This window comes from Leopardus geoffroyi, chromosome B1 (assembly GCF_018350155.1).
Source record: "Leopardus geoffroyi isolate Oge1 chromosome B1, O.geoffroyi_Oge1_pat1.0, whole genome shotgun sequence".
Taxonomy (NCBI): Eukaryota; Metazoa; Chordata; class Mammalia; order Carnivora; family Felidae; genus Leopardus; species Leopardus geoffroyi.
In genome coordinates, this window is record NC_059327.1 from 98879993 (window position 1) to 98897118 (window position 17126).

Genomic DNA, 17126 nt, shown 5'->3' on the forward strand with positions numbered 1-17126 from the left:
GTGATCTCAGTTGATGAGTTCCAGCCCTGCGTCAGGCTCCACACTTGTGCAGAACCTGCTTGGGATCCTCTCTCTCTTCCTCTCTCTGCCCCTTCCCAACCTTTGCTCTGTCTCTCTTCCCCCCCCCCCCTCAAAATAAATAAATTTAAAAGCAAATTCTTACATAGCTATTAATACCCCAAATGGAGTGGCTTTTATGTCTCTTAATATATTAATGGTTTAATATAAGCTACAGACACAATACATTTAAAATCTGGTTTGGGTACCAACTATGCACTCTTTCCAGTCTTATCTGTGACCACAGAGCCATAATTACGCGCAGGCAGGCCAGGCTGCCTCCGTGTAATGTGCCTGTAATAGCATTAATAGCAGAATGAGAGCCAATAAAAAGGAAAGCCCTTTGACAGAAAACTGCCTTACCCCTAATTTAAGAGAAAAGCAATTAGATTGATGTATTTACCTTTCAAATACAGTTTCCAGATGTAGTCTGAGTATGGAATGTCATTGAAAATTGTGTAATTTTTTATACAGATTTAATAGTATGTATTAAGTGAATACTTTCAGAATCATCTTCATCCAGCCACTATTTTGCTGAAATAGAGATTGTACATGTGTATATATTTTCAGCAAACATTGGCTGGTTTTGATTTTAAGTGTTGTTAAACTGTTTTATCTGCTTATAGCAACAACTGATTTTTCTGTCATATAGTAAAATTCGAAAAGATACTTGCTTTCTGAGCACTGAACTTGTTTTTGCTTTTTCATACTCCTCTATTGCTGCAATTCCCAAGTTCAGATTGTGAAAAAAGGCAAGAAAATGTGTGATTTTTGTGTTCTGTGATGACTGTCAGTTAAGTGTGCAATTACATCTTTTTTATTTATTTTTTAAAAATTATTTTTAATGTTTATCCATTTTTGAGAGACAGAGAGAGGGGTAGAGAGAGAGGAGACACAGAATCTGAAGCAGTCTCCAGGCTCTGAGTTGTCAGTGCAGAGCCCAATGCAGGGCTTGAACCCACAAACCGCTAGAATATGACCTGAGCCGAGGTCAGATGCTTAACCGATTGAGCAACCCAGGCGCCCCTACATCATTTTTAAAAAGGATTTTTTTGGTTTGAAAAAAATCCAAATATATTTTTTAGTTTTCAAAATGTAGTTTGCATCTTAACATATTAACATATTACAAAACATGAAGTTTTGTAATATAGTAATTCGCGATAGTTTAATTGGGCTGTCATTTTTCCTTAATGTCTTCACTTTGTCCAGAGTCTGCCTTTGTGTAAATAATAAAATTTAATGAGTCAATTACTGTTAAAAACAAATCTGTTGTATTCAAAAAAGATATGTTAAAGGATTTGAAAGTCATTGAGATAAATTATGCTACTTCAATATGGCTTTATAATCTTTACTTTCTGGTGATGGGGCATTCATCTTAGTGACCCATGTCACTGGTCAGGGGACCTGTAGGGCTGATGTAATTGATCACCTTGACTAAACACCTTGATTGATGTAATTGACTACCTTCACTGACCTACCACCGGTACCATAAATCTCTTTACCATTAACAGAGGCTTTCAGCACTGTTCCACCATAAAAAAGTCAAAGAATTATACAGTTCAGAAAACTTGACTTATCTCAAACTGATACATTATTTAACACAGAAACACCTCTTTTCCATTACAAACTCTATAATGCTCAAGGGCTCTTGGCATCTTATGACATTTACTATGACATCTACTCCAGAGGGTATTGCTCCATTTTCCCTTATGTCAAAAATTATATAACTTCTGCAGATGAGCTGAGAGATTTGAAAAAATCTGTGACAAAATGAGTGTGGTTTATCAAGGGATGCCCCCGCCCCCACCCCTGTTGAACAGATAACAACCTGCAAGGTGACAGAAAGCTGTAACATGGGCTAGTTCTGCATAATCATGGGGAGAAAATTACCTAGAGCAGCATGGCCTCCAGATCCCTGCTGTCTAGATAGTTCTTCCAATTCCATCTGAAGTCACTCTCAATATATGCAAAGTTTCACTTTCAATTAGGAATGATCAAGGGAACAACAAGAAAGCAGTGCCTAGCACAGCCTTCTCTACTAAATCCTAATAAGGAAGGCTAAAGTGGGTTTTTCTGCTGCCAAAGTATCAGGACACAGATGCACAGATAGGTCTTGATTAGAGAAAGGAGAAGGACTTTGCAATTTATATTACAAGAGAAATGGAGCAGATAGTCTGACCATGGTGATTTGGGTCAAGTGTGGGCAAACATGTCGGGCAAGAGGAAAGTCCTTGCTTCTTTATTATCTGCTGTTTCTCTGTTACCAGCCTGCTTTTTGCTTGTTCATTTACTTATTCCACAAATGTTTATTTTTTTTAATGTTTATTTTATTTTTGACAGAGAGAGACAGAGCATGAGCAGGGGAGGGGCAGAGAGAGAGGGAGACACAGAATCCAAAACAGGCTCTAGGCTCCTTCCTAGCTGTCAGCACAGAGCCCGATGTGGGGTTCAAACTCACAGACTGCGAGATAATGACCTGAGCCGAAGTTGGACACTCAACTGACTGAGCCACCCAGGCACCCCCTTTTTAAAAAAATTTTTTTAATGTTTAACACAAATGTTTACTTTTTTAATTTTTTAAATTATGTTAACAGCTGCACATCAGGACCATTGAACATATCATTGAGTAATTTATAATAAATGGTGTGCCATTGGCAAGGAATTTTTTAACATGATACCGTAGCATTATCTTTTCTAATATAAATCAGCTATCAGTGCTCTTCTTAACTTTTAATGTGTGTGAATCATATGAAGATCTTAGATGTAGCTTCTGATTCAGTAGGTTGTGGGGGATAAGGGGGCGTTGAGTTTCTACATCTCAAATGAATTCCCAGGTCTGTTGCTGCTAATTGTCTATAGACTACACTTCACATAGCAAAGATTAAATTATTTTTTCATCCTCTTTTACAACTTCTGAGTTTAGTAACACTATAATCTCAAGACTCAGCACCTCACTATGACCTTTGAAAAGGTTTATCTTTTACTTCCCATACTCTATTAGTCCTCAAACTTGCTATCCTTTTACTTTGCAATGCTTCATATGCCTGTCCTTTCCTTAACACTATTCTCTTCTAATTCACATCACTTTACGTTAGAAATGTTTGCAAATCATCTATAGCATCTCACTCAAACCATCAATGTCCCTATTATCCCAGATTTCAGTCTTGCCTCTCTAATCTCTAGTGTCTATGTCCAATTTCTTTCTTTCACTTATTTAACTCTACCATATTGTTTTGCTCATATCAAACAGCTTCATAACTCCTTCCCATGCATGTGTCTCTCCCCCCACTCCATTACAAATTTAGAAATTTAATAAGCAGAAATTAGGAGTACTTTTCATAATCAAATGAACATTATAGCAGATGGTCAATATTAACAAGAAACAGGATGTTTGGTTTTATCTCCACTACTCTGAAGAATCTGAAAACTTTCAGCATCCTCTAAAATATAACCAAAATGGAATTTGCAGCATATTGTACTTTAAGGAAATTCATTGTACAGGATAGAAACAGGGATGGTGCACAAGGAAGAAAGGGTATTAAAATTAAAGAAAAAAAAGTTTCATAGAAATAGTTAAGAGGGGAGGATCAAAGAAAGAAGAAAAAGAAAGTATTTCTGAATTTCCACCAAAAGTAGACTCCTGCAAAGTAGAACTTAGAGGTAACTGAATTGGATAGATCAGGGAATATTTATGCAGAACATTCTGAACTATGTAAATTTTTATAGTAGGCAAGTCTGCAAGACCTTTAACTAGAAAGTAATAAACAATATAATTTATTTAATCATATCACAATTCAATGATATAGTAAATAATAAAAATGTTTCAGATAAGTAAAAATGGCCCTGGATTTGAGGACATGATATATTTTCTAAGAGTTTTAATATTTTTCAATGTTTATTTATGTTTGAGAGACAGAGAGAGACAGACTGTGAGTGGGGGAGGGGCAGAGAGAGAGGAAGACACAGAATCTGAAGCAGGCTCCAGGCTCCAAGCTGTCAGCACAGAGCCTGATGCGGGGCTTGAACTCACGAACTATGAGATCACGACCTGAACGAAGTTGGGTGCTTAATCAACTGAGCCACCCAGGCACCCCTGTTTTCTAAGAGTTTTAAAGAGAAAGTGCCCAAGGCTGTATCCTGTTTGAAGTTCTGTCCCCATTATTCACTCCCTGTTAAGTAAAAATTATTTTATCTCAGCACAGTTTTTCACAATCTCTTCCAGAAAACAGAAGGGGAGAAAATACTTTCCAGCTCATTTTATCAGGGTAGTAGTACCACAATAGCAAAACCAGACAAAGGCAATGCAAAAAAATGAAAACTACAGACTAGTATCTCTTATGAACTTAGACTCAAAAAACCCTCAACCATGACCAAATAGAATTTCTTCCAGGTGTACCAGGCTGGTTCAACATTTGAAAACCATCAAGGTAATTCACCATATCAATAGACTGAAAGTGAAAAATCATATGATTATTTCTATTGATGCAGGAAAAAAGCATTTGACAAAATTCAACTCCCATTGATGATTAAAACAACAAAAAAAGTCTCAGCAACTTAGGTAGAGAGCAGAACTATCTCAACCCGGAAAAGATCACTCACAAAAAAATGTGCAGGATTCTTAAAGATGAAAGACTGTGATCAGAAAGAGGCGTGTTCAAACTTAACACTTATTCAGTATGGTACTGGGAGTTCTAGTCAGTACAATAAGAGAATAAGTAAATAAAGAAGTGTCACACAAATTAGGAAGAAAGAATAAACCTTCCTCTGTTTGAAGATGATGATTAACTATATAAAAATACCAATAATTCGAAACAACAACAACAACAATAAAAACAACAACAAAACTCCTAGGACTAAGAGGTGAGTTTAGCAATCTACATTTAGATGTAAATAGATGTAATTCTATAGAATTATAGAATGATAGATGATTCACACACAAAAATCAAGTACATTTCTAAAGACTAAATATAAATATGGAGACAAAATTTAGAGGCATAAAATCATTTGGCAATACTACAAAAAATATGAAATACTTAAATATAAACTTAACAAAAATGCATAAGACCTATGTGCTGAAAATCATAAATAAATAGAGAAACATACCATTATCATGGATTGGAAGACTTAACACAGTAAAAATGTCAATTCTCACTGAATTAATTTGAAAATTGAAAGCATTTTCTATCAAAACCCCAGCAAGATTTTTAATAGACATAGACAACGTTCTTCCAAAATAAAATGGAAAGTCATAAGTCCTAGAATAGATTTTAAAATCCTGGGGAAAAAAAATAAAGTGGGACAAAGCACTTTAACTGATTTTAAAGTCTAATATGTGTAGCTACAATAATCAAGGCAAGTGTGATATTGACAAAGAGAAAGAGGCCAATAGAAAAAAAAACCAAAACTCATAAATAGACCCAACACAAATTATCCCAACAGATTTTTGACAAAAGTGCAAAAGCAATTAATGAACCAAGGATAGCCTGTTGACATTACATATGATGCTGGAGGAGTTGGATATCCAAAGGTAAAATATAAATATATAGTAATAAATGAAACCACCCAAAAGGAGCATAGATGTAACCATAAAACTCGAAACTGTAAACATTTTACAAAAAAACATAGAAGAAATTCTCAGAATCTTGGGCTAACCAAAGTGTTCTTAGATTTGATTCAAAAAATCATGATTTATCAAAGCAAAAATGATAAATTTGACTTCATCAAAATTAAGAACTTTTATTCTGTGAAAGCCCATATGAAAAAGATGAAAAGGCAAGCTACAAACTGGAAGAAATTATTTTCAACTGTGTATTCAACAAAGGACCATATCTAGAATATATAGGAACTATAAACACTCATTAAAAAAATAGAAAATGGGGAAAGAGCATGGATGAACATTTCACTGAAGAGGATATAATGATAGTAAATAAGCACATGAAAGATGTTTAACATCATTAGCTGTCATGGAAATGCAAAATACAACCATAATGAAACATAACTACACATTTATCAAAATGACTAAAATAAAAAGTGGTGATAATACCAAATGCCAGAGATGATGCAGAGAAAGTGAGTCACTCATATTGCTGATGGAAATGTAAAGTAGTATAGCCACTCTGGAAAAGATTTTGATGATTTCTTATAAAACTAAATACTTAACGATCATGCAACTTTCTTGCACTCTTGGGTGTCTTTTCCAGGAAAAAGAAAACTTATTTTCAGAGATGAAAGATTACTGCAGCTTTTTTCATAATAGCTCAAAACTGAAAATAACCTAGTTATCCTTCAATAGGTGAATGGCTAACAAACCATGGCAGATCCATACCATGGGAAAATACTCAGCAATAAAAAGAATTAACGATTGATACATGCAACATCTTGGATAAATTTCCAGGGTATTTTGCTGAGTGAGAAGTCAATCCCAAAATGTTATATGCTGTATGAGTCCATTTATAACATTCTTGAAATGAATGACAATATTTAAAAATAGAAAACAGGTTAGTGGTTGGGAATAGTCAGAGAATTGAAGACAGGGAAAGGAGGTAGATGTGAATATAAGAGTTGCTTTTAGTATTAGAACTTTTTTTTTAAATTTTTTAAAAATGATTATTTATTATGGAGAGACAGAGAAACACAGAGTGTGAGCAGCGGAGGGGACAGAGAGAGGGGGAGACACAGAATCCAAAGCAGGCTCCAGGCTCTGAGCTGTCAGCACAGAGCCCAACATGGGGCTCAAACTCACAAACTGCAAGATCATGACCTGAGCCGAAGTTGGTCGCCGAACCAACTGAGCCACCCAGGTGCCTCTGTTTTGTTTTGTTTTTAATAATGGAACTGTTCTGTAACAATATCAATATACTGGTTGTGATACCATAGTATAGTTTCATAAGATGTTACCTTTGGAGAAAGCTGGGGTGAACATGTGTATACTGTCTGTATTATTTTTTATAACTGTAGGAGAGTCTAAGGTTATGTCAAAATTGATACTTAATTTAATAAATTATCTTTCCTTTTTGCATTATTTTATTTTATAGCAAAGAGAAAAAAAAATTTTAATACACTTAAATACAAATACAGGACTTTGTCCAGCATTGTGATGTAGATAGATAGAGATATCAGAAAGAAAGATTATATATAAAGATAGAAGATTGTTTGTTGCCAACACATATACTGATTTAGTCTGAGAACACAAATATCTGTAAAATGGGCCTTTTAAGTGATACTTAATGAAGAAAAAAACAAATTCATGGGACATCTCAAAACGGAATGGTCAAGATTCAAAACTTAATCTTATGATAACTTAGATTATTGGCAAATGTCAACAACTCTTCTTTACACCTTCATGAATAAGCAATAACTAGCTATCTGCTGCTGGCTTCCTGTTTCCTAGAAAAATCCTTTGTTTCTTTTTGAATTATTACCCCTTTTTGTCAGTATTCCTCTGAATTTAAGTAAATAATGCCACCTGTGCTTCACCCCCTACTGATTTCTCAATGCTTCCATATGAATTTCATTTTTCAGTATCTCATCTCTGCTGTAAATCTAAGTTTTAGAGGGCAATGGATACTTTTTGTGGTTGACAAATGATTCTGAGCTATTTTTGCTTCTGCTGTGTCACTAGAGATATACATAAAAACCAAAGTTCAGATGAAATTATTAATTCTCTCCTTTACGTAGTGAGGTGAATAAAACTGGGATTATATAACACAAAAGAAGCCAGTTTGGAGGAAGGGTGTTGGGGAGGTTGTATGAATATAAAATCATTCTAGCAGCATCAAGATCCTTCCGTCCATTCAAGAAGAGACAAATTCTGAAATCTATTAACTGACTGTGATGCTAACACTAATATCATTAAAGAATAGAGAGTATTCCATCTTCTTTATTTTGACCATTCCTATCCTAGAAAATCTAAAAGAAAATGATGCTTATTTTAACAGATGTCATTCTGTCAAATAATTCTAGAAAATCAATTACATTCAATAGCTAATTTAAATTGTGTTTTGTGGTAGTTTACGAAGACAATTCCTATGTTCTTATTTGTTAATCAGTAGTCCTCTTAAAAAATTAAATGAATGTTAGAATGCCCATCTGCATACATAAACAGATCTTCATGCTTTAAGAAACGTTGCATATAGTATGGTTAACATGCTTATCTTTAATTGTCACATATGTGTTTATATTAAAGTTCACATGTAGATGTTCATTTCAGAGTTATCTTGTGAAACTCCTGCAGGAAATTTAGGGATATAATTTTATTCTGTGTAGATTTGAGGCATTATAACATGACAAATCATAGTTTTTTGCAGCTGTTCCCAATGAGTATTCCCTGAATATTAATGAACATTATATATTCAAAAATTTGAGATTAAATATACATGATTAATAATAATATTCCATTTATGAGATGACATTACAAATAAACCTGTTAAAGGGTATTAAATTTTTGCCAAAAATGTGGAAAAATCTTTTTTTAAGTTTATTTTTGAGAGAGAGAGAGAAAGAGCGCACAAGTGGGTGTTTGTGAGTGAAAGAGTGAAAGAGAGAAAAACAGACTCTGAAATCAGGTCCAGGCCCTGAGCTCTGAGCTGTCAGTGCACAGCCTGATGTGAGGCTCAAAGCCACGAACTGTGAGATCATGACCTGAGCCTAAGTCAGATGCTTAACTGACTGAGCCACCCAGGCATCCCCCAAAAACATGAAAAAATCTTAAACACCCACCTCCCAAACTTATTTGATTATGATTTTTATCATCAATATTTTGTTTTAAGTCTTAGAGAACTCCATTTGGAGCTCATCTTCCTCCTATGAAATTTCCTTTAGAAAACACTTTCCCGGAGTAATTAAATTCTTACACTAAAAAAGGACTTTGAAAGAAAATATTCAGCCTAGAAAACTTTTACATATGTGAAAGAGTATTGCATTTGTGTGTGCGTGCGTGTGTGTGTGTGTGTTCATCCCTCATCAAAAAGTTATTTATTCAATCTCTTTTCCTTATCACCCACACCTTTTCAGCAGATGCTAACAACTCTGACTTGAAAGTAAATCAGAAACTCAACAATGTCTCCTAGTTCCACCATTTCCGTTTTGTTCCACTATTAATGCCTAGATATTTGCAAAAGCCCACCTAACTCATCTCTTGCTTCTGTACTTTCCATGTTCCTATAAAGCTGCTACAATAGAAAAGAAGTATCATATCATTTTATCAGTTTACAACTTTTAATGGTTTTCAATCACATTTAGAATGAAATTTATACCCTATACCAGGTTGACAAGACCCTATCTGACCTAAACTCATTATCTCTCTGGTCTCTCCTCTGACCCCTCTCCGTCTCCTTTATTATATACTATACAAGTGACCTTTGTGTCATCTCTCAAACACTGCAAATTTGTTCCTTTTCAGGTGTTTTACTTACTATTCTCTATGCCTGGAAGCTTCTTTACTCAATGTTTATATGACTTGGTTCTTCTTTATTTATACCTTAGTATCTGTTCAAACATTTTCTCTCAGAGAGTCAACAACTTATATGGTAGACATTGACATATTTAAAATATTACCCTTTTTCTAGTCACTTTCTTTTCCTGTACTCTTATTTTCTTCAGAGCACTTGTAAATATCTGAAATTATGCCACTGACTCCTAAATCTATTTTCTTATTGTCTTCATCCAAGAGTCTAAAAGCCCAGAAGAATATGTATAGATCTTGCTTGTTTTTTTTACCACACTATACCAGAGCTTAGAAAAATGGCTAGTACTTATTAGGTGTTCACAAAATGTTTCTGAGTTAATGATCATTGTAGGAATGATGAGAAGAGATCAACAATGCTTCTCAGCAAAAGTGACACTAAATTATTCAGCAAAAGGGAAGAGGTGGGCTTGATGTAGTGATTGACTTTAAAGTAGTTTTGACATTTATTAGCCTGCTGATCTCAGGAAATAATTTCAGCTATAAAAAAATATTGTTCCTATCTTGCGAGGTGAGAATATTCTAAGAAAATTATGAGAAATAGTAGTTATTCAATAGGTGTCAATTGTAAAAGTTAATGCTGTTATAGTCCTGGAATAGAGACATAATATGTCCAGCAAGGATTTCCATGTGATATTGACAGAACGAGACACAAAGGGTAATTTAAGTTTTCAGAGTAAGAATGACAATAGAGTAAATTGCTGGGTAGAGCCAATAAGTAGGTACTCATTTAAGAGACCCGGGTAAAAATTTCAGCAACTCCCGGGTGGCAAAGAGTTGAAGTTAGTAACAGAACTGCACATTGGTATATCACAGTGTTACAAGTGAGTTTACGTATATATGATTGGATGTTTGTCTCATTTAATAAATTACATACATTGGTTTCAGAATTATCAAATAATCATGTTCATCTGTATAGACTTTTATTCTTTTCAGGGATTAGTAAAGTCCCTGAGCTCAAGTTGTAGTTAATGAAATGGACAACATAGTTTTCACAGAACAATATTCTTGAAACTCATCTATTTCTAATTAAGGATATCCTGGGTCACACATTATTTAAGTCAATCTAGAGTAAGCCATTTCTGTACTAATTTCTTTTACCCTCTTTCCTTGAAATGTTCTGTTCTTTTGAAGAAGAAAGCCAGGAAATTGCTAGAATTCCAGCCCAATTCTCTTGTCCCTTTAAGTTGTGCTAAAAGCTTAAGTAAAGTGATATTCTAAGCAAGGAAGTTATTTTAACTGCTGACTAAATTGGAGCAGCAGAATAAGATATTTTACTGTATAAAAAAATTACTACGGGGGCGCCTGGGTGGCGCAGTCGGTTAAGCGTCCGACTTCAGCCAGGTCACGATCTCGCGGTCCGTGAGTTCGAGCCCCACGTCAGGCTCTGGGCTGATGGCTCAGAGCCTGGAGCCTGTTTCCGATTCTGTGTCTCCCTCTCTCTCTGCCCCTCCCCCGTTCATGCTCTGTCTCTCTCTGTCCCAAAAATAAATAAAAACTTTGGAAAAAAATTACTACGGAAAATTTATTGGGTTTTCTTAAATACCAGGTGCTATGCTGATATATGAATTATTTTATTTAATCCTTACAAAATCCCTATGCATTGAATAACGTTAGTATACTCAGTTTTACTAATCAAAAGACTTAGATTTATAAAGGTCAATTAATTTGTTCATGTTTACCCTAGACAGTGTCTAGTGCCAGAGTTTGAACTGAGAGTTCATAAATTTTATAGTTCGACCTTATTTAAATCTATAACTATTTTAGTTACTGCCAAAGAGATCTGCTGAGTTTATGTGTACAATCTCTGATATTTAGGTTACTCCGACTATTTCAAGCCTCATATATGGGTGAGAGAGAAAGGAAAACAAGATTAATATAATGAAGGCAGCTTGATTGCATTAAAAAAGGAATAGTAGCAATGTTCTCACTTGCCTCAAACTCAATCATCACTGTATCAAGAAATCAGTAACATACTTTAATTTAATGATTTCTTTCATTTATGATATTCACAGTAATTCATCTTACTTCTTCCAAAAGAAAGGTGGTTGAGATATTCACTTTGAGATGTTAATTACAAAAGGGTGAAAAATGTTACATCATCACAAGCCTCCAGTTGAAAGTGAGACTCAGAATTCAGAGGCAGGAGTTGTTAGGGAAAAAGAGAAGAGAGGGAGAGAGAGAGAGAGACAGAGAGAGAGAGAGAGAGAGAGAGAGAGAGAGAGAGAAAGAAGAGAAGAGAAGAGAGAGGAAGGAAGGAAGGAAGGAAGGGAGGAAGGAAGGAAGGACTTGCTTTGGAACAAGCAGCAATATTAGTAGCATTTTGCTTCAAGAAAAAGTCAGAATCTTGACTTGGAATTCCTTTTGAAAATTGAGATGAAATCGCACCTTCTGCTAGACTATTTCTAGAGCCTGGAAGCTTCACAGTTAAATAGGTCTAATTGCTTAAAAACCATACCTCATTCTAAATTTACTATGCCAGTCCATAAATTTCACTTATAAACCCTTATAAACCTTACATCTATATTCCAGAAATAAACCAAATGAGTCCACTGACTCTTTCATATGACAGCCTTACAAACAGCTGAAAATTACTATCTTAGTCTTATTCTTCTATAACAGAGCTTTTCTTTAGGAGGGCTCTTCTAAATTCAAGGAAAATAAATTCAGGTGGAGTTCTTTATCAATAGTTATTAATAGACCCTTGTTTAAAAGCAGCTGAAAAGAAACTGAATACAAATGAGTCAAAATATTAAATATTTAGTAAGTCAGCTTTCTTTTACTTACCGGTTTCTCATTGCTCTGTGTTTGTATTTATGGTTGATGAAGTACATTGCATTTAACAAGTTCTGTGATAGTGAATAACTCCTCTGTCAGTGGACACTGGTGTGGTGTTTTCATATAAATCCTTGGTTATTTTATTCCACAGCCCAAATCCTAAACATAAGGACTATAAAGCAACAAGTCATCTAAAGACATAAAACAGAAAAATCACAGGAGAAGAAATAGCTACACTTTCAGAACTTTGTTATTTATTCCAATTACTTCCCCAAAAGGTAACCTTTCAAACTTTCCCCTAAACCTCAATTAGATATCATATAAGTGCTTCCTCCCCATCTTCTTTCCCCAACCTTGCTTAAAATCCTCTAGTGGCTTTTAGATTAAGGTCAAAATCCTTAACACGGATTCCAGATTCCAGGTAAACTTCAAGGTTCTCCATAATCTAATTTCTCCAATTTTCACAGCTTGATTTCATTCAACATTCTCCCCAGCTCCATGTAACTCTGGCACACTGGCCTTCTTCTGGCCATTGTGGGTCTTCCCACAACAGCAGGTCCTATGTATGGAACACCCACCCCTGGACTCTCAGCCTTTTAACCTGGTAGAACCCTCCTCATCCTCTAGATCTTGGTCGAATGACAATTCCTACTGAAATCCACCCTGGATCACCCTTCCCTTCACAGCACCATCATTATTTACTTGGGTAATTATTTAATTTATATTTTCTTCTCCCAGAAGACCTAAAGTTTGTCAAGATAAGAATATTGTCTATTTTTCAGGGCACCTGGGTGGCTCAGTCGGTTAAGCGGCCAACTTCAGCTCAGGATATGATCTTGCAGTTTGTGGGTTCGAACCCCACATCAGGTTCTGTGCTGACAGCTCAGAACCTGGAGCCTGCTTCAGATTCTGTGTCTCCCTCTCTCTCTGCCCCTCCCCTGCTTGTTCTCTCTGTCTCTCTCTCTCTCTCGCTCAAAAATAATAAACATTTAAAAAAATTAAATATAAAGAATACTGTCTATTTGATTTGTCATTTTATCTCCAGCTTATAACACATTGCCCAACCCATAGTAGGTACTCAATAAATATTTCTTAGAAGAATAAAAGAATAAACAAGCTAGATATTATGAATCCTGCTTTCTGGTTCTACTGTGACTTGATCCTCCGTTATTCTGACAATCACGACATTTTATTGCCATATTTTCATTTTTCATATGAAAGTAGAAAAAGTGTCAGCAATCACATGACTCACTATTCTATGACGATATCATCTGGTAGCATAATTTTTGACACATGTGTTAAATAGAAACTTAGACACTTTCAAATATTTCCTCCTTTTTTGGCAATTTGTTTATGTGACATTTTACTTTTGACTAGTTAACTGAGCCATGAAGATGTCTTCATGGATATGTACACACACATGCATCACATAAGTAGTCAATGATATGCCTGAGTATAATAGACCTTCAAAACAAATTTATCTTTCCTTTTCCTTTTTTTTTTTTTTTTAATGTAGTTTCATGCCCAGTGTGGAGCCCAGTGCAGGGCTTGAACTCACAACCCTGAGATCATAACCTGAGCTGAGATCAAGAGTCAGAGGCCTAAACGACTGAGCCACCCAGGCCCCCCAAATTTATCTTTTATCAGCCCCTTAGCTCTTGCCTGAAAGAAGCAGATATGTGTAAATTATGCACATTGTGTAAATGAGTGGTCAAAGGAGTGAGGGAAACAGTAATGATATATTTAATTATCTACCATGTGTTAGCCACAATTTAAATTAGATTTTCACTATTGCTTATTTAATCCTCAAAACAACTTTATGAACTGTGTATAAGCACAGAGGAGAAAAGTGACAGGGAAATTCAGGACCCCAAGCCCCCACACCTAGTCACGGAGGAGCGGAGATCTCTGTGCTGACTTTCTAACACCAACAGGTTACTTGTAGTTGTGAGAAAGAAATCATCTTTTCCCAAAACACAGATTTCTGTCTACATTAACATGACCTCACTATAATTTCAGGACCTCTTGCCTAGGCACAAGCAAATTGACTTTCATTTTAGAAACTTCCCCCAAATCCTGTGAACTCTTTGATAGTATTCGCTGACAGTTTATGCCCCAAGATTTTTTCTTTTTTTTTTTTTTTTTTTTTTAAATTTTTTTTTTCAACGTTTATTTATTTTTGGGACAGAGAGAGACAGAGCATGAATGGGGGAGGGACAGAGAGAGAGGGAGACACAGAATCGGAAACAGGCTCCAGGCTCTGAGCCATCAGCCCAGAGCCCGACGCGGGGCTCGAACTCACGGACCGCGAGATCGTGACCTGGCTGAAGTCGGACGCTTAACCGACTGCGCCACCCAGGCGCCCCATTTTATGCCCCAAGATTATTTGAACCCCTTGCCTCAAAAATCCTCACTTTTCTCTTTTTGCCAATCTTAAACTAATGTGTTAAAATACTTAATCCAAATCAATTCTCTGCATTTGAAAGAACACAAGAACGCAAACCAAACTTTAAATATTCTCTAAAAAATCGAACCTCTCCTTTCTTCCTCCCAAGTGCTGCCAAAGTTCTGTTGAGGTTCTGCTCTCTCTTACCACAGTATTGGTATTGGTGATATTTGAGAAATTGGCAATCAATAGTTACCGTTGCAGGCAAGAACACAGATATTGAGATGACATGCAAACATCACCTGAATGTATTCCAATAAATCCCTAAAACTGTAATATTCATTCAGAAGAGTGAAGACATCCTTTCCACCACACAAAGAATTTTCTAGAACATAATTTTATTTAGCTATTGGAATTTGTAATTCCATGTCACTGGAATCACTTATGCTGATTAATTCCCTGTATTCATATAGAAATGTAGAACTTGTAGCATAAAACATAAGACTTTACATACACTCTTTTAAACATAAAATACTGTTTCTCTTGAACACCTGGACTATGTTTCTATTACTCCAGGTTCAAAATAACTGTATAGCTCTTGATTTAATCACTGCCAAGAAGCTAGAGAAGAAAAGTTTAGAAATATGTGATAGGCAAGTCCTAGATCCGGCTGATCTTCTTTCCATAAACTTCAAACGTTCAGACCTGTTGATATCTAGAGATGTTTCAAACCCAAACATCAAATTTCATATACTCTTGCTCTTTTTATATGTAGTTGTCACTAAATAGACAGATACATATTTGGTGCTTTTCTACATCTTTCAACATGTTCATCAGCTCGGAAAATAAGCATTATGAAAATGCCTTGCTAATACTGCTTCATTTTTGTAATGCGGACAAACTCCTTGGCTTATAGTCAAAGGCTGCTTTAACACTGAGTTCTAATTGAATTTATGAACGGAGAGCGAAGTCATGTAAATCAGCCCAAAATGATAGAACAGTTTACAAAATGCTAACATAAAGTTACAATCACGTAGTAACAGAGGAATAGAGTTTCAAATTATAAAATGCAGTATAACTCTTGATACCAGCGCTTTTCACCTATGTAACTGCATGACTTCTGTGACGGATACTGTATTGTGCCAACCAGATAATCCGTCAAGAACAAAGGACTTCTCTTCTAGTTGCTAGGGATGCTACCACACAACTGTCCTCTGTTGTCAGCCTCGTTGGGGATCATCACACTAGGGAGATCAAGCCTAAGGCCCTTGCAGATCTGACCTCTGAAGAGTCGTGCCAGATGGACAATAGCCAATGATGTCTACTGAGGCCCTTATTAGGATTACACTGCAACTCAAGTTCTCCCTCTGCCAATCTTGCTTTTCTTCTCCCTTCCACAGATGTTGATCTCAGGTATGCTTCCTAATAAATACTGTTCACACAAAGCTTTGTGTCCAACTCCCAGGAAATTCAGCCCATGCTAACCTTAATTTTCCCACCTGTGAAATTAGACTAATAATGTTACTACCTATTTTATAGAGTTTTGTTTCTCAAATGAAAAAGTGAAAATATTTTGAATGGGAAAGTGCTATTCAAAATTAAATTGTGGCCATTGTTATAGTTAGTTTTATCTAGGTGTTTTCCTAAACCAAGAGATCTCATAAAGCCCTTAGTCAACTTAATAGGAATTCAATAGTTAAAAAAGGATAGAGCTACCATCACCTATGAATGACACTTCTCATCAACATTTGTGTGCCTATGTGAACACTCAAATACCCTTAAGGTGTGTATAGTATGGCATTTCCCCTACTAATGAGTTAGTTCTCAAAACACAGTAAGTGTTTATTTTGCATCATTTTGCAGCACATAGAACATATTTTGCTATAGGCTATTTGACACAGTTTCAGCACCACAGAATTAAAATCATAGTTTTAAGGCAGAGCTAGTGTATGATCTTTAGGGAAATTTCATCCCCTTTGCTTTTTTAATAAACTCTAGGATAGAGCCCCAAAGTCCTTAGCTGGATTTGGTTGTCTGCACCTTAGGGCACTTCAGTCCTCTGAGCAATAGTAGCAGGAGTCCCTTTCCTGACGCCTGCTGCGCCCTGGCGGATGCATATCAAGAAGAGAACATATTTGTGTGCGTGCACGCTCTTGGCTAAAATATTCAGCTTTGAAAATACATAGCTCAGTCTCCAAGTCAACCATTTAGAAGGTTATTCTAAGAACTTATTCTTCTGTAAGCAATTATGTTCAAGTTGTAAGCCTGTTCAAATTAGGTTTTTTTTTTTTTTTAAATATGTAATTCAATGAATCTCTGTTACCGTGGTAATTAAAGATTTAATAGCCACTTGCATCTGCTTAATAATGAAGAAATAGGAACTAAGAACTGAAAAATAAATATTGCTGAGTTTTCATTTAACAAAAAATGAATCTTTGAATG